The sequence below is a fragment of the Oncorhynchus gorbuscha genome, linkage group LG07 (genome assembly GCF_021184085.1).
Source record: "Oncorhynchus gorbuscha isolate QuinsamMale2020 ecotype Even-year linkage group LG07, OgorEven_v1.0, whole genome shotgun sequence".
In the NCBI taxonomy this organism is placed as follows: domain Eukaryota; kingdom Metazoa; phylum Chordata; class Actinopteri; order Salmoniformes; family Salmonidae; genus Oncorhynchus; species Oncorhynchus gorbuscha.
In genome coordinates, this window is record NC_060179.1 from 2573579 (window position 1) to 2597022 (window position 23444).

The following is a 23444-nucleotide window of genomic DNA, read 5'->3' on the forward strand; positions in this document are numbered from 1 at the left end:
TAACATTCCAGCTCTCATCTCCTCTCTCAGCTCCTGTTTAAGGATGTGTGTGAAGACCTCAAAAACAGACTCACCCCCCCCCCCTAAAAATGTCAAGACCGACAGCATAGAAAGCCTACTTAATTAAATGGATAGTTTTGAACGATTTACAAATTCCCATAATTATATGAGTGGAAGAAGCAGTAGTCGGACTCTACTTGATCATCCCTGGACGACAGCTCTCTAACGTGCCTCTCTCTCTCTTGAATCTACAATGAAAAAATATATTATTTCAACACATAGCAATTTCAAAGACTTTACTGAGTTACAGATCATATAAGGAAATAAGTAAATTAAAATATATTTATTAGGCCCTAATCTATGGATTTCACATGACTGGGAATATATATATGCATCTGTTGGTCACAGATAAACTATATATACAAAAGTATGTGGACAATGAGAGGATTCAGATATTTTAGACACATATAAAATCATGATTTTAGACAGGTGTATAAAATAAAGCACACAGTCATGCAATCTCCATAGACAAACATTAACAGTAGAATGGACTTCCAGAAGACCACAGTGACTTTTACTATAGCTGTGTCATAGGATGCCACCTATCCAACAAGTCAGTTTGTCAAATTTCTAGGAGGAACAACGTCTCAGCCGTGAAGTGGTAGGCCGCACAAGCTCACAGGACAGGACAACCGAGTGCTGAAGCGTGTAAAAATCGTCTGTCCTCAATTGCAACACTCACTACAGAGTTCCAAACTGCTTCTGGAAGCAACTTCAACACAATAACCTTTGGTCAGAAGCTCCATGAAATGGGTTTCCATGGCCAATTAGCTGCACACAAGCCTAAGATCACCATGTGCAATGCCAAGCATCAGCTGGAGTGGTGTAAAGCCCCCCCGCCATTGGACTCTGGAGCAGTGGAAACTCGTTCTCTGGAGTGATGAATCACACTTCACCATCTGGCAGTCCGACGGCCGAACCTGGGTTTGGTGGATGCCAGGAGAACGCTACCTGCCCCAATGCATAGTGCCAACTGTAAAGTTTGGTGGAGGAGGAATAATGGTCTGGGGCTGTTTTTCATGGATTGAGCCCCTTAGTTCCAGTGAATGAAAATCTTAATGCAACAAAATAAAGTTGAAGTCGGAAGTTTACATCCACTTAGGTTGGAGTCATTAAAACTAGTTTACATCCACTTAGGTTGGAGTCATTAAAACTAGTTTACATCCACTTAGGTTGGAGTCATTAAAACTAGTTTACATCCACTTAGGTTGGAGTCATTAAAACTAGTTTACATACACTTAGGTTGGAGTCATTAAAACTCATTTTTCAACCACTCCACACATTTCTTGTGAACAAACTATAGTTTTGGCAAGTCGGCCAGGACATCTACTTTGTGCATGACTCAAGGAATTTTTCCAACAATTGTTTACAGACAGATTATTTCACTTATAATTCACTTAATCACAATTCCAGTGGGTCAGAAGTTTACATACACTAAGTTGACTGTGTCTTTAAACAGCTTGGAAAATTCCAGAAAATTATGTCATGGCTTTAGAAGCTTCTGATAGGCTAATTGACATTAACCCTAACCCTACCTTCAAAATCAGTGCCTCTTTGCTTGACATCATGGGAAAATCAAAAGAAATCAGCCAAGACCTCAGAAAAAAATAGTAGACATCCACAAGTCTGGTTCATCCTTGGGAGCAATTTCCAAACGCCTGAAGGTACCACGTTCATCTGTACAAACAATAGTACGCAAGTATAAACACCATGGGACCACGCAGCCATTATACCGATCAGGAAGGAGATGCATTCTGTCTCCTAGAGATGAACGTACTTTCGTGCAAAAAGTGCAAATCAATCCCAGAACAACAGAAAAGGACCTTGTGAAGATGCTGGAGGAAACAGGTACAAAAGTATCTATATCCACAGTAAAAATGAGTCCTATATCGACATAGCCTGAAAGGCCACTCAGCAAGGAAGAAGCCACTGCTCCAAACTGCAATAAAAAAGCTAGACTACATTTTGCAACTGCTCATGGGGACAAGATTGTACTTTTTGGAGAAATGTCCTGTAGTCTGATGAAACAATAGAACTGTTTGGCCATAATGACCATCGTTATGTTTAGAGGAAAAAGGGGGAGGCTTGCAAGCCGAAGAACACCATCCCAACCGAGAAGCACGGGGGTGGCAGCATCATGTTGTGAGGGTGCTTTGCTGCAGGAGGGACGGGTGCACATCACAAAATAGATGGCATCATGAGGAAGGGAAATTATGTGGATATATTGAAGCAACATCTAAAGACATCAGTCAGGAAGATAAAGCTTGGTTGCAAATGGGTCTTCCAAATGGACAATGACCCCAAGCATACTTCCAAAGTTGTGGCAAAATGGCTTAAGGACAACAAAGTCAAGGTATTGGAGTGGCCATCACAAAGCCCTGACCTCAATCCCATAGAAAATGTGTGGGCAGAACTGAACAAGAGTGTGCGAGCAAGGAGGCCTACAAACCTGACACAGTTACACCATCTCTGTCAGGAGGAATGGGCCAAAATTCAACTTATTATGGGAAGCTTGTGGTAGGCTTCACAAAATGTTTGACTCAAGTTATACAATTTAAAGGCAATATTACCAAATAGTAATTGAGTGTATGTAATCATCTGACCCACTGGGAATGTGATGAAAGAAATAAAAGCTGAAATAAATCATTCTCTCTACTATTATTCTGACATTTCACATGCTTAAAAGAAAGTGGTGATCCTAACTGACCCAAGACAGGGAATTTTTACTAGGATTACATGCCAGGATTTGTGAAAACTGAGTTTAAATGTATTTGGCTCAGGTGTATGTAAACTTCTGACTTCAACTGTACAATGAGATTCTAGTCGATTCTGTGATCCAACTTTGTGGTAACAGTTTGGGAAAGGCCCTTTCCTTCTTCAGCACTACAATGCAGTGCATTAAGCGTAGTCCATACAGAAATAGTTTGTTGAGGTCGGTGTGTAAAGAACTTGACTGGCCTGCTCAGAGCCTTGACCTCAATTCCATCAGTCACTTTTGGGATGAATTGGAATGCTGATTGCGAGCCAGGCCCAATCGCCCAACATCAGTGCCCAACCGCGCTAATACTGACTGGAAGCAAGTCCCTGCAGCAATGTTCCAACATTTAGTGGAAAGCCTTCCCAGAAGAGTGGAGGCTGATATAGCAGCAAAGGGGGACCAACTCCATATTAAAGCCTTCCCAGAAGAGTGGAGGCTGTGATAGCAGCAAAGGGGGGACCAACTCCATATTAAAGACTTCCCAGAAGAGTGGAGGCTGTTATAGCAGCAAAGGGGGGACCAACTCCATATTAAAGACTTCCCAGAAGAGTGGAGGCTGTTATAGCAGCAAAGGGGGGACCAACTCCATATTAAAGCTCATGATTTTGGAATGTTCAATGAACAGTTGTCCACATACTTTTGGTCATGTAGTGCACCTTAAAAAAAGTCCCACTCCTCTTCAATGGCTGTGTGAAGTTACTGGATATTGTCAGGAACTGGAACACGCTGTTGCACACGTTGGTCCAGAGCATCCCAAACATGCTCAATGGATTATATTTATGGTGATGCAGGTAAGAACTGGGACATATTCACCTTCCAGAAATTGTGTTCAGATCCTTGTGTCATGGTGCCGTGTTGAAACACGAGGTGATGGCGGCGAATGAATGGCACCAACATGGGCCTCAAGATCTCGTCACAGCATCTATGTATTTTCAAATTGTCATCGATAAAATAAAATCATTTTGCCAATCTTATTCATGCCCATACCATAACCCCACCGCCACCATGAGGCACTCTGTTCACAATGTTGAGATCAGCAAACCACTCGCCCACACTCTGTCTGCCGTCTTCATGGTACAGTTGAAACTGGGATTCATCCGTGAAGAGCACACTTCTCCAGCGTGCCAGAGGCCATCGAAGGTGAGAATTTGCCCACTGAAGTCGGTTACAACTCCAAACTGAAGTCAGATCAAGACCCTGGTGAGGACAACAAGCACGCAGATGAGCTTCCCTGAGACGGTTTCTGACAGTTTGTGCAGAAATTCTTTGGTTGTGCAAACCCAGTTTCGTCAGCTGTCCAGATGGCTTGTCTCATACGGTCCTGCAGGTGAAGAAGCCCGGATGTAATAATAATAATAATAATAATATATGCCATTTAGCAGACGCTTTTATCCAAAGCGACTTACAGTCATGTGTGCATACATTCAACGTATGGGTGGTCCCGGGAATCGAACCCACTACCCTGGCGTTACAAGCGCCATGCTCTACCAACTGAGCTACAGAAGGACCGGTCCTGGGCTGGCGTAGTTACACGTGGTTTGTGGTTGGCCAATTAGACATACTGCCAAATTCTCGAAAACGGCACTGGAGGCGGCTTATGGTAGAGAAATTAACATAAAATTATCTGGCAACATGACATTGCACGCTCACTCAAAACCGGAGACATCTGTGACATTGTGTTATGTGACAAAACTACACATTTTAGAGTGGCCTTGTATTGTTCCCCAGCAGAAGGTGCATCTGTGTAATGATCATGCTGTATAATCAGCTTCTTGAGTGAATCTGTCATGTGGATGGATTATCTTGGCAATGGAAAAATGCTCACTAAAATGGATTTAAACAAATTGGTGAACAAAATCTGAAATAAATACGCTTTTTTCCCCAATCTCTCTCCTGGAAGTAGTTGAAAGACAATCTCTCCTGGATCTAGTTTGAGAGACCATCTCTCTCCTGAATCTAGTTTGAGAGACCATCTCGCTCCTGGATCTAGTTGAGAGACCATCTCTCTCCTGAATCTAGTTTGAAAGACCATCTCTCTCCTGGATCTAGTTGAGAGACCATCTCTCTCCTCGATCTAGTTTGAGAGACCATCTCTCTCCTCGATCTTGTTTGAGAGACCATCTCTCTCCTGGATCTAGTTTGAGAGACCATCTCTCCTGGATCTAGTTGAGAGACCATCTCTCTCCTGGAGCTAGTTGAGAGACCATAGCAGCACACTGAGAAAACCATTACATGCCCAGGGAGGAGAGAAGAGCAGGATGAACAGAGAGAAGCAGAGAGGAGCAGGGAGGAGCATGGAGGAGCAGAGAGGAGCAGAGGGGAGCAGGGAGGAGCAGGGAGGAGCAGAGAGGAGCAGGGAGGAGCAGCGAGGAGCAGGGAGGAGCAGCGAGGAGCAGAGAGGAGCAGAGAGGAGCAGCGAGGAGCAGGGAGGAGCAAAGAGGAGCAGAGAGGAGCAGAGAGGAGCAGAGAGGAGCTAAGAGGAGCAGGGAGGAGCAGAGGGGAGCAGGGAGGAGCAGAGAGGAGCATGGAGGAGCAGAGAGGAGCAGGATGAGCAGAGAATGGCATCGTCTGACGGTTCCCCTGGTACCAGTTGAAAAAATGAATGGAAGTACAGTATATATGGAGATTGTTTAGTGCCAAAAATATGGGGTTTAATAAAAACATGTCTTTCTTTCTTTCTTTCTTTCTTTCTTTCTTTCTTTCTTTCTTTCTTTCTTTCTTCCTTCTATCCCTCAGATATAGGAAAGTGATTCAATGTGTTTGCATGGGCTAATCAAATCAAATCAAATGTATTTATACAGCCCTTCTTACATCATCTGATATCTCAAAGTGCTGTACAGAAACCCAGCCTAAAACCCCAAACAGCAAGCAATGCAGGTGCAGGTGTAGAAGCACAGTGGCTAGGAAAAACTCCCTAGAAAGGCCAAAACCTTGGAAGAAACCCAGAGATGAACCAGGCTATGAGGGGTGGCCAGTCCTCTTCTGGCTGTGCCGGATGGAGATTATAACAGAACATGGCCAAGATGTTCAAATGTTCATAAATGATCAGCATGGTCGAATAATAATAACCACAGTGGTTGTAGAGGGTGCAACAGGTCAGCACCTCAGGAGTTAATGTCAGTTGGCTTTTCATATCCAATCATTCATTATCTCTAGAGACAGCCCCTGCTGAGTATCTTTACCGCTCCTGCTCTCTCTAGAGAGTTGAAAACAGCAGGTCTGGGACAGGTAGCATGTCCGGTGAACAGGTCAGGGTTCCATAGCCGCAGGCAGAACATTTGAAACTGGAGCAGCAGCTCAACCAGGTGGACTGGGGACAGCAAGGAGTCATCATGCCAGGTAGTCCTGATGCATGATCCTAGGGCTCAGGTCCTCCGGGAGAGAGTGAGAAAGAAAGAGATAAAGAGAGAATTAGAGAGAGCACACTTAAATTCACACAGGACACCTTATTAGACAGGATAAGTACTCCAGATATAACAGTCATACTCTGGACCTAGTTTTGTCCCATGGAATAAATGTTGTGGATCTTAATGTTTTTCCTCATAATCCTGGACTATCGGACCACCATTTTATTACGTTTGCAATTGCAACAAATAATCTGCTCAGACTCCAACCAAGGAGCATTAAAAGTCATGCTACAACACAAATAATCCTTGATGCCCTTCCAGATTCCCTCTGTCTACCCAAGGACGTCAGAGGACAAATATTAGTTATCCACCTAACTGAGGAACTCAATTTAACCTTGCGCAATACCTTAGATGCAGTTGCACCCCTAAAAACTAAAAACATGTCTCATAAGAAACTAGCTCCCTGGAAAACAGAAAATACCCGAGCTCTGAAGCAAGCTTCCAGAAAATTGGAACGGAAATGGCGCCACACTTAACTGGAAGTCTTCCGACTAGCTTGGAAAGACAGTACCGTGCAGTATCGAAGAGACCTAACTGCTGCTCTATCATCCTATTTTTCCAACTTAATTGAGGAAAATAAGAACAATCCGAAATTCCTTTTTGAACCAAGTGAGGATTTCACTTAAGCAGTAATAAATTCATGAACTTCTTTGAGGAAAAGATCATGATTATTAGAAAGCAAATTCCGGACTCCTATTTAAAATCTGCGTATTCCTTCAAAGCTCAGTTGTCCTGAGTCTGCACAACTCTGCCAGGACCTAGGATTAAGAGAAACACTCAAGTGTTTTAGTACTATATCTCTTGACACAATCATGAAAATAATCATGGCCTCTAAACCTTCAAGCTGCATACTGGACCCTTTTCCAACTAAACTTCTGAAAGAGCTGCTTCCTGTGCTTGGCCCTCCTATGTTGAACATAATAAATGTCACTCTATCCACCGGATGTGTACCAAACTCACTAAAAGTGGCAGTAATAAAGCCTCTATTGAAAAAGCCAAACCTTGACCCAGAAAATATAAAAAACTATCGGCCTATATCGAATCTTCCATTCCTCTCAATTTTTTTAGAAAAGGCTGTATACCAAATACTTCAGTCTGGTTTTAGACCCCATCATAGCACTGAGACTGCACTTGTGAAGGTGGTAAATTACCTTTTAATGGCATCAGACCGAGGCTCTGCATCTGTCCTCATGCTCCTAGACCTTAGTGCTGCTTTTGATACCATCAATCACCACATTCTTTTGGAGAGATTGGAAACCTAAATTGGTCTACACGGACAAGTTCTGGCCTGGTTTAGATCTTATCTGTCGGAAAGATATCAGTTTGTCTCTGTGAATGGTTTGTCGGTGTTCCTCAAGGTTATATTTGATATATTTTACCTCTTGGGGATGTCATTCGTAAACATAATGTTAACTTTCACTGCTATGCGGATGACACACAGCTGTGCATTTCAATGAAACATGGTGAAGCCCCAAAACTGCCCTCACTAGAAGCATGTGTTTCAGACATAAGGAAGTGGACGGCTGCAAACTTTTTACTTTTAAACTCGGACAAAACAGAGATGCTTGTTCTAGGTCCCAAGAAACAAAGAGATCTTCTGTTGAATCTGACAATTAATCTTAATGGTTGTACAGTCATCTCAAATAAAACTGTGAAGGACCTCGGCGTTACTCTGGACCCTGATCTCTCTTTTGACGAACATATCAAGACCGTTTCAAGGACAGCTTTTTTACATCTACATAACTTTGCAAAAATCAGAAACATTTATTGAGTAAATAGAAGTCTTGTGAGTGCAACCATATGAAGATCATCAAAGGTAAGTGCTTAATTGTATCTCTATTTCTGACTTGTGTAACTCCTCTACTTGGCTGGTAACTGTTTGTAATGATTTGTCTGCTTGGCAAATTTCTCAGATAATCGCATGGTATGCTTTTGCCGTAAAGCCTTTTTGAAATCTGACACCATGGTTGGATTAACAAGAAGTTAATCTTTAAACCGATGTATAACATATGTATTTTTTATACATTTTTAAATGGAGTAATTCTGCTTTTGAAGTTGGCGCTCTGCAATTTCACTGGATGTTGGCCAGGTGGGGCTCTAGCATCCCACATGCCCTAGTGAGGTTAATCATTGCATTCTATGAATATGGGTCAAAATAATTATTACTTTAATACACATAAGTGAATTTGTTCCAATACTTTCGGTCCCCTGCAATGGGGGGACTATGTACATAAAGTGCTGTAATTTCTAAACGATTCACCCAATATGGATGAAAAAACCCTAAAATTAATCCTGACAGTCTGCACTGTAACCTCATAGTTATTCACAAAACAACTAAATGTGTCACTTTCCAAAAACCTTTGGAAATCACTGTACCAATATTTTAATGGGATTTTTAGTACTTGTACATATTGAATTTTTTGTATTATTACTTAGTATTATTATTAGTATCTAGTACAATTATTACTATTATTATTTAGTATTACTATTTAGTACTATTATTCGTATTATTTATTTAATAATATTATTAGTAGTATTATTAGTAGTATTATTAAGAATTAATATTAGTATTATTAGTAATATTATTTAGTATTATTTAGTATTATTATTTATACTACCATAAGTAGTATTATTAATCAGCAGTATTATTAGTATTATTAGTAGTAACATTATTTAGTATTATTGTTTGATATTATTATTATTTAGTATTATTATTAGTATTGTCATTTAGCATTATTATTATTATTATTATCTAGTACAATTATTAGTATTAATATTGGTATTATTATTTAGCATTATTACTATTATTACTATTTTTATTCAGTACAATTATTTGTATTATTACTTAGTATTTTTATATAGTATTTAGTACTATTATTATTTATTATTATTAGTGTTATATTTGGTATTATTATTTAGTATAATTATTAGTATTACTGTTTTGTATTATTATTAGCTAGTATTATTATTATTTATCATTATTATTATTATTATTTAGTGTTATTATTAGTATTGTTATTTCACATTATTATTATTATTTAGTACCGTTATTAGTATTATTATTTCGTACATTTATTAATATTGTTACTGAGTATTATTGTATAGTATTTAGTACTATTATTATTTATTATTATTGTTATTCTTAGTTGTATTATATGTGGTGTTATTATTTAGTATTATTATTAGTGTTATTATTTAGTATAATATTAGCATTATTGTTTAGTATTATTAATAGTATTATTATCTAGTATTAATATTAGCATTATTGTTTAGTATTATTAATAGTATTATTATCTAGTATTAATATTAGTATTATTGTTTAGTATTATTAATAGTATTATTATCTAGTATTAATATTAGTATTCTTGTTTAGTATTATTAATAGTATTATTATCTAGTATTAATATTAGTATTCTTGTTTAGTATTATTAATAGTATTATTATCTAGTATTAATATTAGCATTATTGTTGAGTATTATTAATAGTATTATTATCTAGTATTAATATTAGTATTATTGTTTAGTATTATTAATAGTATTATTATCTAGTATTAATATTAGTATTCTTGTTTAGTATTATTAATAGTATTATTATCTAGTATTAATATTAGTATTCTTGTTTAGTATTATTATTATTATTATAGTATTAATATTAGCATTATTGTTTTATTATTAATAGTATTATTATCTAGTATTAATATTAGTATTCTTGTTTAGTATTATTAATAGTATTATTATCTAGTATTAATATTAGTATTCTTGTTTAGTATTATTAATAGTATTATTATCTAGTATTAATATTAGTATTCTTGTTGAGTATTATTAATAGTATTATTATCTAGTATTAATATTAGTATTCTTGTTTAGTATTATTAATAGTATTATTATCTAGTATTAATATTAGTATTCTTGTTTAGTATTATTAATAGTATTATTATCTAGTATTAATATCAGTATTCTTGTTTAGTATTATTAATAGTATTATTATCTAGTATTAATATTAGTATTCTTGTTGAGTATTATTATTAAGATTTATTAGTAGTATTATTATTTAGTGTTACACAAAGACTCAACCAAACATGCGTTGTGTAGTTTTCCTTCCCAAGATCACGTGATCTACGTGAAACAGTGACTTTGTAATGCACTCAACAGGCCTGTTCTTCTACAATCACAGTACCACAGGCGTTCTACCTACCTTATTGTCATTAATTGTGTCCTATTAGAACAGCTGTATTCCACATCACCCAGAGAAACATTATCCACCCAGTCGTGTGATGGCTCTTTTTGATTTGATTGTTGTGTTACGAGGGAAAGCTAATGTAGCAGCGAGATGATTAAATCAGTATTACCTGGATGGACCTAGCGACTAGTGGATCCCTGAATGAGCTACGCTGCTAAATCACATGTTTTCTATCTCCTGATTAATTGTAGATCCAGAACCTCATTTCAACATGCTGCTTTCTTGTTCTGTCCCCAGTCATCTCCTATTATTAAAGATAAATCCTCAATATCTCTCCTGGAGCCCAATTAAGGAGTTGCAGAGTGTTTCAAATTGATTACTGAAGGTAGAGGAAAGCTTTGGCATTTTTCTTTATTTATCAAAAAACCTAGAACAGGAAGGATTCATCAAGACAACAGATAGCTGGAGCTGTGAAGGATTCATCAAGACAACAGATAGCTGGAGCTGTGAAGGATTCATCAAGACAACAGATAGCTGGAGCTGTGAAGGATTCATCAAGACAACAGATAGCTGGAGCTGTGAAGGATTCATCAAGACAATTAGAACATTAGAACAATGACATTAGAACATTCCCATTAGAACCTTGATATTAGAATCTTGAAAAAACAAAATTGACATTAGAACTTTGACATTAGAATGTTGACATTAGAACGTTGACATTAGAACACTGACATTACAAAACTGACGTTAGAACATTGAAATTAGAACCCTGACATTAGAACACTGATATTAGAAACTTGAAATTGGAACCTATACATTAGAACCTTAACATTAGAAACTTGAAATTAGATCAATGACAGTAGAAACTTGATATTAGAACATTGACATTAGAAGACTGATATTAGAACATTGACATTATACCATTGACGATAGTGCACTGATATTAAAACAACGACGTTAGAAAGTTGACATTAGAATTTTACATATGAACATTGACATTAAAACTTTGACATCTTAACATTGACATTAGAACATTGACATTAGAACATTGACATTAGAACATTGACATTAGAACATTGACATTAGAACATTGACATTAGAACATTGACATCCTAACATTGACTTCATAACGTTGACATCACAACATTGACTTTTTAACATTGACATCATAACATTGGCATCACAACATTGACATTGGAAGGTTGACTTCAGAACATTGACATTAGAAATTTGACATTTAGAACAATGAAATTAGAAAACTGACAATTGAACATTGAGATTTGAACATTGAGATTTGAACATTGACATCATAACGTTGACATCACAACATTAACATAATAACATTGACTTTAGACCGTTGACATTAGAATGTTGACATTAGAACATTGAAATCATAACATTTACATCAGAAAATTGACTTTAGAACATTGACAGTAGAACATTGACAAAAGAAATGTAACATCCTAACATTGACTTTGTAAAATTTACATTAGAACGTTGACATTAAAACGTTGACATTAGAACATTGACATTAGAATGTTGACATTAGAACATTGACGTTAGAACGTTGACATTAGAACATTGACATTAGAACAGTGACATTAGAACATAGACTTTAGACCATTGACATTAGAACAGTGACATTAGAACGTTGACATTAGAACAGTGACATTAGAACGTTGACATTAGAACAGTGACATTAGAACATTGACATTAGAACAGTGACATTAGAACATTGACATTAGAACAGTGACATTAGAACATTGACATTAGAACAGTGACATTAGAACGTTGACATTAGAACAGTGACATTAGAACGTTGACATTAGAACAGTGACATTAGAACGTTGACATTAGAATATTTGCATTATAACATTGCCATTATAACATTGCCATTATAACATTGCCATTATAATATTAACATTAGAACATTGACATTAGAACATTGACATTAGAACAGTGACATTAGAACGTTGACATTAGAACAGTGACATTAGAACGTTGACATTAGAACATTGACATTATAACATTGACATTATAACATTGACATTATAACATTGACATTATAACATTGACATTAGCATGTTGATGTTAGAACCTTGACATTAGAATCTTGAGATTAGAACGTTGCCAAAATAATGTTAAAATTAGAAAATTAACATTAGAACGTTGACGTTAGAACATTGACATCATAACATTGACATTACAACCTTGACATTAGAACATTTATATTGTAATGTTTACATTGACGTAAAACTACCCACATCTTTCTACTGTGTTTCTTTGTTAAAACCTCTACAGGATAGGTGTTCCGCCCACGGGATAGTTGAGCTAACGTAGGTGTCACGCCTTGGTCATTGTATTTTGTGTTTTCTTTAATTATTTGTTCAGGCCAGGGTGTGACATGGGGTTATTGTATTTTCGTATTGGGGTTTGTAGTATTTGGGATCGCGGCTGAGTAGGGGTGTTGTATATGCTTGGCTGCCTGAGGCGGTTCTCAATCAGAGTCAGGTGATTCTCGTTGTCTCTGATTGGGAACCGTATTTAGGTAGCCTGGTTTCGCTTTGTATTTCGTGGGTGATTGTTCCTGTCTCTGTGTAGTTTCACCAGATAGGCTGTAATAGGTTTCACGTTCCGTTTGTTATTTTGTATCGTTATTTCGGTCCGACTCTCTTTCGACAAACGAAGAACGACGTTACAGTAGGCTAATGTGTTTAGCATGAGGTTGTAAGTAACAAAAACATTTACCAGGATATAGACATATCTGATATGGGCAGAAAGCTTAAATTCTTGTTAATGCAACTGGACTGTACAATTTACAGTAGCTATTACAGTGCAATAATACCATGCTATTGTTTGAGTAGAGTGCACAGTTATGAACTTGAAAATATATTAATGAACTTCTTCGAGATAAGGGGCGCTCTTTTAATTTTTGGATAAAAAACGTTCCCGTTTTAAACAAGATATTTTGTCACGAAAAGATGCTCCACTATGCATGTAATTGACAGCCTTGGAAACAAAAACTCTGACGTTTCCAAAACTGCAAAGATATTATCTGTGAGTGCCCCAGAACTAATGTTACAGGCGAAACCAAGATGAAGTTTCATACAGGAAATGCCCCAGATTCTGAAGGCGCTGTGTTCCAATGTCTCCTTATATGGCTGTGAATGCGTCAGGAATGAGCCTGCCCTTTGTGTCGTTTCTCCAAGGTGTCTGCAGCATTGTGACGTATTTGTAGGCATATCATTGGAAGATTGACCATAAGAGACTACATTTACCAGGTGTCCGCCCGGTGTCCTGTGTCGAAATTATTGCGTAATCTTTAGGTTCATGCGCCGTTCCATTTCTTCAGAAGAGAAAGTCAACTGCCACGATGGATTTATCGTCGATAGATATGTGAAAAACACCTTGAGGATTGATTCTAAACATCGGTTTGCCATGTTTCTGTCGATATTATGGAGTAAATTTGGAAAAAAGTTCGCGTTTTAATGACTTAATTTTCTTTTTTTTTCTTACCCAAACGTGATGATGAAAACGGAGCGATTTGTCAACACAAATAATATTTTTGTAAAAACTGAACATTTGCTATCTAACTGAGAGTCTCCTCATTGAAAACATCTGAAGTTCTTCAAAGGTAAATGATTTTATGTGAATGCTTTTCTGGTTTTTGTGAAAATGTTGCATGCTGAATGTCAGGCATAATCCTATGCTAGGCTATCAATACTGTTACACAAATGCTTGTTTTGTTATGTTTGAGAAGCATATTTTTGAAAATCTAAGATGACAGTGTTGTTAACAAAAGGCTAAGATTGAGAGCAAATAGATTTATTTCATTTCATTTGCGATTTTCATGAATAGTTAACGTTCCGTTATGCTAATGAGCTTGCGGATAGATTTACACAATCCTGGATACAGGTTTTTTTCGTAGCTAAACGTGACGCAGAAAACGGAACGATTTGTCCTAAACAAATCATCTTTCAGGAAAAACTGAACATTTGCTATCTAACTGAGAGTCTCCTCATTGAAAACATCCGAAGTTCTTCAAAGGTAAATAATTTTATTTGAATGCTTTTCTGGTTTTCGTGAAAATGTTGCCTGCTGAATGCTAACGCTAAATGCTGCGCTAAATGCTACACTAGCTATCAATACTGTTACACAAATGCTTCTTTTGCTATGGTTGAGAAGCATATTTTGAAAATCTGAGATGACAGTGTTGTTAACAAAAGGCTAAGCTTGAGAGCTAGCATATTGATTTCATTTCATTTGCGAATTTCATGAATAGTTGACGTTGCGTTATGGTAATGAGCTTGAGGCTGTAGTCACGATCCCGGATCTGGGATGGCTCGACGCAAGAAGTTAACCAAATAGGTACATTTGGGCAGACTTGATAGAAAATGTTGAGAAGAAATAAAATGGTTCATTGGATCAGTCTAAAACTGTGTATATACACTGCTGCCATCTAGTGACCAAAATCTAAATTGTGCCTCAGCTGGAATAATACATTATTATTATATATTATTATATGCATGTTTTTTTCTTTGTATTGTCTTCTACCAGATCTAATGTGTTTTATTCTCCTACATTCAATTCACATTTCCACAAACTTCAAGGTGTTTCCTTTCAAATGATATCAAGGATATGCATATCCCTGCTACAGGCAGTTAGTTAGATTTGGGTATATAATTTTAGTTGAAATTTGAAAAAAAAGGGTCCGGTCCTTAACAACAGCTGGTGCTAATGCTAATAACCTTTCAATGCAGTGGGCTAAATCAGGGTCACACAGAGTGTTTAACCTTTAAATGCAGTGGGCTAAATCAGGGTCACACAGAGTGTTTAACCTTGTACCACAGTGGGCTAAATCAGGGCCACACAGAGTGTTTAACCTATTACCACAGTGGGCTAAAACAGCTGTACCATGTCAGATATAGATTTGAATTATATTCCATTTTGAGTTTGCATGCCAAAATTACACCTTATATACTGTACCAGTCAAAAGTTTGGACACACCTACTCCTTATTGAGTTCTTCTATATTTTTACATTGTAGAATAACAGTGAAGACATCACAACTATGAAATAACACATATGGAATCATGTAGTATCCCAAAAAAGTGTTTTTTGGCATTTGCTCAACCAGCTTCATGAGGTTGTCACCTGGAATGCATTTCAATTAACATTAGAAGCTTATTACCTAAAATGTATCAATTGAAAGTGTGGGTTCACAACTCCAATCCAGGTGTGTTGGTCATTACTGAGACGTGGCTGTTTTTAATACTGACATTAAAGGTGTGCCTTATTAAAATTACATTTTTAGAATTTCTTTCCTTCTAATGCGTTTGAGCCAATCATTGTGTTGTGACAAGATAGGGGGGTACACAGAAGATTACCTCTGCTGCAGAGGATAAGTTCATTAGAGATACCAGCCTCAGAAATTGCAGCCCAGATATATGCTTCACAGAGTTCCAGTAACAAACACATCTCAACATCAACTGTTCAGAGGAGACAGGCCTTCATGGTCGAATTTCTTCAAAGAAACCATTACTAAAGGAGACCAATAATAAGAAGAGAATTGCTTGGGTCAAGAAACACGAACGATGGTCATTAGACTGGTGGAAATCTGTTCTTTGGTCTGATGAGTCCAAAATCGAGTAATTAACTACTGAAAACATTACCAGGTAATTAACTACTGAAAACATTACCAGCTAATTAACTACTGAAAACACGACCATGTAACTACTGAAAACACTACTAGGTAATTACCGACTGAAAACATTACCGTGTAACTACGGCAAATACCAGGTAATTAACTACTGAAAACACGACCAGGTAATTAACTACTGAAAACACTACCAGGTAATTAACAACTGAAAACACGTCCAGGTAATTAACTACTGAAAACACTACCAGGTAATTAACTACTGAAAACACTACGAGGTAATTAACTACTGAAAACACAACCAGGCAATTAACTACTGAAAACACTACCAGGTAATTAACTACTGAAAACACTACAATGTAACTACTGAAAACACTACAATGTAACTACTGAAAACACTACCAGGCAATTAACTACTGAAAACACTACAATGTAACTACTGAAAACACTACAATGTAACTACTGAAAACACAACAAGGTAATTAACTACTGAAAACACTACAATGTAACTACTGAAAACACTACCAGGTAACTACTGAAAACACTACAATGTAACTACTGAAAACACTACAATGTAACTACTGAAAACACTACAATGTAACTACTGAAAACACTACCAGTAACTACTGAAAACACTACAATGTAACTACTGAAAACACTACCAGTAACTACTGAAAACACTACCAGTAACTACTGAAAACACTACCAGTAACTACTGAAAGCACTACCAGTAACTACTGAAAACACTACAATGTAACTACTGAAAACAATACAATGTAACTACTGAAAACACTACCAGTAACTACTGAAAACACTACAATGTAACTACTGAAAACACTACAATGTAACTACTGAAAACACTACAATGTAACTACTGAAAACACTACCAGTGACTACTGAAAACACTACCAGTAACTACTGAAAACACTACAATGTAACTACTGAAAACACTACAATGTAACTACTGAAAACACTACCAGGTAATTAACTACTGAAAACACTACTAGGTAATTAACTACTGAAAACACAACTAGGTAATTAACTACTGAAAACACTACCAGTAACTACTGAAAACACTACAATGTAACTACTGAAAACACTACAATGTAACTACTGAAAACACTACAATGTAACTACTGAAAACACTACCAGTAACTACTGAAAGCACTACCAGTAACTACTGAAAACACTACAATGTAACTACTGAAAACAATACAATGTAACTACTGAAAACACTACCAGTAACTACTGAAAACACTACAATGTAACTACTGAAAACACTACAATGTAACTACTGAAAACACTACAATGTAACTACTGAAAACACTACCAGTGACTACTGAAAACACTACCAGTAACTACTGAAAACACTACAATGTAACTACTGAAAACACTACAATGTAACTACTGAAAACACTACCAGGTAATTAACTACTGAAAACACTACTAGGTAATTAACTACTGAAAACACAACTAGGTAATTAACTACTGAAAACACTACCAGGTAATTAACTACTGAAAACACTACCAGGTAATTAACTACTGAAAACACTACCAGGTAATTAACTACTGAAAACACTACCACTATTATGTTTTCTCTATGAATATGTGCTCCTAAAAGTGTTTCCACCGCAACAATTGTTGCCTAATCTATTTTGAGAGACAAAACAAATATCTGGGAGGCAGGGTAGCCTAGTCGTTAGAGTGTTGGACTAGTAACTGGAAGGTTGTGAGTTCAAATCCCCGAGCTGACAAGGTACAAATCTGTCGTTCTGCCCCTGAACAGGCAGTTTACCCACTGTTCCTAGACCGTCATTGAAAATAAGAATTTGTTCATTACTGACCTGCCTAGTTAAATAAAGGTAAAATAATATCTAACTTTGTCGAGAGTAATTTGTTTTTGTCGACATTTGGAAAGTTTTACAGACACATTTGCTGCTTCCAAAGTCAGTACTTAAAAAAAAATTAAATTAATTATTTGAATGTGTCAGATGATTCATCTGCATGAAATGGCTGGAAGGAAAACCTAGTTATATAGATGGATTTAATGTAACAAATTGAAAACATACACTGTATTAAAAATCATTCCTGATTAACTAACTAAATAACCTCATCAAACTCATTCAAACTATAGCTCAGAACTATGCGTGAAAACAGCCTTAGATGCCAATATTATAAGACAAGGACAAAATGTGATACTTCACAACTCAACCTGCTATCAACTATTACAGACAGACAGACAGACAGACAGACAGACAGACAGACAGACAGACAGACAGACAGACAGACAGACAGACAGACAGACAGACAGACAGACAGACAGACAGACAGACAGACAGACAGACAGACAGACAGACAGACAGACAGACAGACAGACAGACAGACAGACAGACAGACAGACAGAACATTGCTTCTGTGTAGAACTTCAGAACCCCGGAACAGAATTACATCATTAGTTAATCTCAGTCAGTAAATCATCTTCTCCATCTTTTTAATATCACACCACAGAGTAGTAAAAACTGCAATGGCTCCTGGGAGTTCTCACCAAAGGCGCAGTTGATGTTATTAATTCCATTATACCCCAGTAGGAAGCTCTTTATAGTCTGGGCAGCGTCGTAAAATAGGTCTTTGTCGGTTGTGGTGGTTGACAACACGAGTAGTAAAAATGTGATCCACAATGAGTCCTTGTTCTATATGGTACAGGGTTTAATATGCTGATCTAGCCTGGAATTCTAACAGACTGTGATCTACCCTGGCATTCTAACAGACTGTTGTCTACCCTGGCATTCTAATAGACTGTGATCTACCCTGGCATTCTAACAGACTGTGATCTACCCTGGCATTCTAACAGACTGTTGTCTACCCTGGCATTCTAATAGACTGTGATCTACCCTGGCATTCTAACAGACTGTGATCTACCCTGGCATTCTAACAGACTGTGATCGACCCTGGAATTCTAATATACTGTGATCTACCCTGGCATTCTAACAGACTGTGATCTACCCTGGCATTCTAACAGACTGTGATCTACCCTGGCATTCTAATAGACTGTGATCTACCCTGGCATTCTAATAGACTGTGATCTACCCTGGCATTCTAACAGACTGTGATCTACCCTGGCATTCTAACAGACTGTGATCTACCCTGGCATTCTAACAGACTGTAATCTACCCTGGCATTCTAATAGACTGTGATCTACCCTGGCATTCTAACAGACTGTGATCGACCCTGGAATTCTAATATACTGTGATCTACCCTGGCATTCTAACAGACTGTGATCTACCCTGGCATTCTAACAGACTGTGATCTACCCTGGCATTCTAACAGACTGTGATCTACCCTGGCATTCTAACAGACTGTGATCTACCCTGGCATTCTAAAAGACTGTGATCTACCCTGGCATTCTAACAGACTGTGATCTACCCTGGGATCCTAACAGACTGTGATCTACCCTGTCATTCTTACAGACTGTGATCTACCCTGGCATTCTAACAGACTGTTGTCTACCCTGGCATTCTAACAGACTGTGATCTACCCTGGCATTCTAACAGACTGTGATCAACCCTGGCATTCTAACAGACTGTGATCTACCCTGGCATTCTGACAGACTGTGATCTACCCTGGCATTCTAATAGACTGTGATCTACCCTGGCATTCTAACAGACTGTGATCTACCCTGGCATTCTAACAGACTGTGATCTACCCTGGCATTCTAACAGACTGTGATCGACCCTGGAATTCTAATATACTGTGATCTACCCTGGCATTCTAACAGACTGTGATCTACCCTGGCATTCTAATAGACTGTGATCTACCCTGGCATTCTAACAGACTGTGATCTACCCTGGCATTCTAACAGACTGTGATCTACCCTGGTACACTAATATACTGTGATCTACCCTGGCATTCTAACAGACTGTGATCTACCCTGGCATTCTAACAGACTGTGATCAACCCTGGCATTCTGACAGACTGTGATCTACCCTGGCATTCTAATAGACTGTGATCTACCCTGGCATTCTAACAGACTGTGATCTACCCTGGCATTCTAACAGACTGTGATCTACCCTGGCATTCTAACAGACTGTGATCTACCCTGGAATTCTAATATACTGTGATCTACCCTGGCATTCTAACAGACTGTGATCTACCCTGGCATTCTAACAGACTGTGATCTACCCTGGCATTCTAACAGACTGTGATCTACCCTGGCATTCTAACAGACTGTGATCTACCCTGGCATTCTAAAAGACTGTGATCTACCCTGGCATTCTAACAGACTGTGATCTACCCTGGGATTCTAACAGACTGTGATCTACCCTGGCATTCTAACAGACTGTGATCTATCCTGGCATTCTAACAGACTGTGATCTACCCTGGCATTCTAATAGACTGTGATCTACCCTGGCATTCTAATAGACTGTGATCTACCCTGGCATTCTGACAGACTGTGATCTACCCTGCCATTCTAATAGACTGTAATTTACCCTGGCATTCTGACAGACTGTGATCTACCCTGCCATTCTAACAGACTGTGATCAACCCTGGCATTCTAATAGACTGTGATCTACCCTGGCATTCTGACAGACTGTGATCTACCCTGCCATTCTAACAGACTGTGATCTACCCTGGCATTCTAACAGACTGTGATCTACCCTGGCATTCTAATAGACTGTGATCTACCCTGGCATTCTAACAGACTGTTGTCTACCCTGGCATTCTAATAGACTGCAATGTTGTTCCTTTTTAATGGCCTGGAATCGTTACGATATCCGTCGTTTTTTTTATTTTTTCTATCATTCCAGCTGTTTCCCCCCATAGGTCTGCAGGGTGAACAGAAAAAAGACAGACATATTGTCATGGAAATGTAAATAAAATGTGAATAATCCTCTCATTGCTGAGAGAGAACCCCCCAGTGTAGTACAGACCCAGTGATTGGTCTCTGGAAGCATGGCCTGCAGTATTTAAGAGATTTCCACGGCATCCTGCTGAAAGACCAATTTTCCCTTGCTATCCCCCACCGGCTCCTTAGTGTGTCCCTGCACATATCCTCTGGCCCTGCTCATTAGGCCCTGGGACCGCTCTCTGTCTGTCTGTCTGTCTGTCTGTCTGTCTGTCTGTCTGTCTGTCTGTCTGTCTGTCTGTCTGTCTGTCTGTCTGTCTGTCTGTCTGTCTGTCTGTCTGTCTGTCTGTCTGTCTGTCTGTCTGTCTGTCTGTCTGTCTGTCTGTCTGTCTGTCTGTCTGTCTGTCTCTTTCTCTCTCTCTCTCTCTCTCTGTCTCTCTCTCTCTCTCTCTCTCTCTCTCTCTCTCTCTCTCTCTCTCTCTCTCTCTCTCTCTCTCTCTCTCTCTCTCTGTCTCTCTCTCTGTCTCTCTCTGTCTCTCTCTCTCTCTGTCTCTCTCTGTCTCTCTCTCTCTCTCTCTCTCTGTCTCTCTCTCTCTCTCTCTCTCTCTCTCTCTCTCTCTCTCTCTCTCTCTCTCTCTCTCTCTCTCTCTCGCTCGCTCAATTCATTTCAAAGGGTTTCATTGGCATGGGAAACATTGCCAAAGCAAGTGAAATAAACAATAAACAAAAGTGAGAAACAACTCTTCAAAAAAGCAAACAATTGCCCACTAAAACATTACATCACAAAGGTTTCAAAATGACAAAGACGTTATTATCATATTATTATCAACTTTGGACCGTATTTATTCATTTTTTAAACAATGTGCACATAGTTGTAGAATGAAGATCAGTCATCAGATGAATACAGTGACTGTGTTTGTTGTTAGTTGTGCTTTCATGTTTCCCTGTTTTCAGGGCAGCAGGATACGATGCTGTGATGCCACACTGATATATTTTACCTAACAGATATGTAGATATGGGAGTTTATCATTGTTTGATAATTTTCAAATTCTTTGTGATCTGTGTAATCTGAGGGAAATATGTCTCTAATATGGTCATACATTTGGCAGGATGTTAGGAAGTGCAGCTCAATTTCCACCTCATTTTGTGGGCAGTGAGCACATAGCCTGTCTTCTCTTGAGAGCCAGGTCTGCCTATATTGACCTTTCTCAATAGCAAGGCTATGCTCACTGAGTCTGTACATTGTCAAAGCTTTCCTTAAATTTGGGTATAATCTCTGTTCAGGGTCAGTCACAGTGGTCAGGTATTCTGCCACTCTCTGTTTAGGGTCAGTCACAGTGGTCAGGTATTCTGCCACTCTCTGTTTAGGGTCAGTCACCTTGGTCAGGTATTCTGCCACTGTGTACTCTCTGTTTAGGGTCAGTCACCTTGGTCAGGTATTCTGCCACTGTGTACTCTGTTTAGGGCCAGTCACAGTGGTCAGGTATTCTGCCACTGTGTACTCTCTGTTTAGGGTCAGTCACAGTGGTCAGGTATTCTGCCACTGTGTACTCTCTGTTTAGGGCCAGTCACAGTGGTCAGGTATTCTGCCACTGTGTACTCTCTGTTTAGGGTCAGTCACAGTGGTCAGGTATTCTGCCACTGTGTACTCTCTGTTTAGGGTCAGTCACAGTGGTCAGGTATTCTGCCACTGTGTCCTCTCTGTTTAGGGCCAGTCACAGTGGTCAGGTATTCTGCCACTCTCTGTTTAGGGTCAGTCACAGTGGTCAGGTATTCTGCCACTCTCTGTTTAGGGTCAGTCACAGTGGTCAGGTATTCTGCCACTGTGTACTCTCTGTTTAGGGTCAGTCACAGTGGTCAGGTATTCTGCCACTGTGTACTCTCTGTTTAGGGTCAGTCACAGTGGTCAGGTATTCTGCCACTGTGTCTCTGTTTAGGGTCAGTCACAGTGGTCAGGTATTCTGCCACTGTGTACTCTCTGTTTAGGGTCAGTCACAGTGGTCAGGTATTCTGCCACTGTGTTCTCTCTGTTTAGGGTCAGTCACAGTGGTCAGGTATTCTGCCACTGTGTACTCTCTGTTTAGGGTCAGTCACAGTGGTCAGGTATTCTACCACTGTGTCCTCTCTGTTTAGGGTCAGTCACAGTGGTCAGGTATTCTGCCACTGTGTACTCTCTGTTCAGGGCCAAATAGCATTCTAGTTTGTTCAGTTTTTTGTTCATTCTTTCCAATGTGTCAAGTAATTATCTGTTTGTTTTCTCATGATTTGGTTGGGTCTAATTGTGTTGCTTTCCTGGTGCTCTTTGGAGTCTGTTTGTGTTTGTGAACAGAGCCCCAGGACAAGCTTGCTTAGGTGACTCTTCTCCCGGTTCATCTCTCTGTAGGTGACAGCTCTCTCTCGCTCTCTCTCTGTCTCTGTCTCTGTCTCTCTCTCTTCCAAGACAAATCAATTCAATTAAATTCAATTTAACGCCTTTATTGGCATGGGAAACATACAGTACGTTAACATTGCCAAAGCAAGTTAAGTAGATAATAAACGAAAG